Below are 1,537 nucleotides of genomic sequence, written 5' to 3' on the forward strand. Positions count from 1 at the left end.
AACCTTTTTCTGTTTAGTTTATTTTGACCAACCATGTGCATTTCCAATTCTGTAAAAGTTTAATTTAGGTGTATGTGTGGTGATACATAACACATTAAATCCTTTGCAAGATGAAATTGCCTTGCACATCAGATTGAACATTGTATACCAGAAAATTTAGAGAGATGCCAGTGAGTCAAGGATCAAATGACCTATTTCTAGCCAAGGCCATTTTCATGAAATCCTGGTCCTCTCTGTCACATGCCTCCTTACTATTGGCTATGGCTTTGTTCCAATTAAGAAGTCATAATCAAGTAACTAACTGGGCAACCAGCACTGGCATAAGACACAGAACCTGTGAGACCACCCTGGGCTGCTGCCCAATTCCATCCCCCAGAAAGAGCCTCCATCCTGAGCCTTGTGATTATTATTTCTTTGTATTTTTATAGAAATGTGTACAATAAGTTTATATATCCCCAAATAAAATATGAGTTGCTTTTGCCAGTTTGGGAACTTCCTGTACTGTAAACTCATACTGCATTTATGTTTCCAGGATGCACATTCTGTGCAGGAGTCCTCTTTGGTGTGGGCGGCTGTCATCCATTCATTTTTAGACTGCTGAAGCTTTACATTTTGTTGTTATACTATCATTTTGCTGCTTTTCTATTCATATATATGTGGTTGACTCCAGTTTTTGTCATAAACATTAGTGTGCATGTCTCCTGGACACATAGGCAAGAAGGTTCCCAGAGTACATGATCAGGAGTGGGATGGTTGGATGATATGTTGCATGGACTTTACCCATACTAGATAATGAAAATTTGATTTTCAAACTGATTGTACCAACTCAAACTTTTATGGTGAAACTTTTACATCAGTGGAAGAGCTGATGTTGATATCTTCTGAAAACGCTGGCTTAAAGGTGAGGAATTAAGATTTAAAAGCCACTGTCTTGACTGCAGAATTACAATGGGTATTTTTTATTCAGACCCTGTTAATAATGTCCTGCTCTTTACTGGTATCCCATATACAGTGGCATTGTACTTATAACATAGATTCAGAAAATGCTTCCTTAGAGCATTACCACATAGGGTTATTTTATATCTTAGGAATGTTTCATAATAAGAAGGAAACATGGAGGAAGTGAGGGAGGATGGAAGGAAGGAAGGGAAAGAAGGAGGGAGGTTGCAAACAGAAAAGAAAGAGAGAGGGAGAGGGACAGAAGAAAAAACTAAGGGAAGGAAAAGAAGCAACAAAGACAAAAAGACAAACTGAAATCAAGAAGAGAATAGATGTAGAGGAACTGGAAACACCATGTATGGCCAGTATTATCAAAATAGAAGGAAATGAACACACATAGATAGCCACTCTAGAATCTTGGAGACATAAGAGAGCTACATTAGTTGTCTGTTGCTGTGTAACAGACGTCTGCCAAGTTTAGTGACTTAAAACAACTTAAATGTAAAACAACTTGAAACTGGAGCCACTGCAGGTGGGAGAAGTTAGATAAACAAAAGGAGTTTACAATTTGGAATAAGTAAGAGGTCACCGGTGTGCA

General features: G+C 38.1%; 1 protein-coding gene across 1 annotated transcript in view; it reads left to right on the forward strand.

Moving 5' to 3' along the window:
* Nucleotides 1-1,537, forward strand: part of MICB (MHC class I polypeptide-related sequence B) — a 126,196-nt gene that overhangs the window by 58,963 nt on the left and 65,696 nt on the right. The gene's annotated exons all lie outside the window — the stretch shown is intronic.

The sequence above is a fragment of the Colobus angolensis genome, unplaced genomic scaffold (assembly GCF_000951035.1).
Source record: "Colobus angolensis palliatus isolate OR3802 unplaced genomic scaffold, Cang.pa_1.0 Scaffold236, whole genome shotgun sequence".
NCBI classification, from domain to species: Eukaryota; Metazoa; Chordata; class Mammalia; order Primates; family Cercopithecidae; genus Colobus; species Colobus angolensis.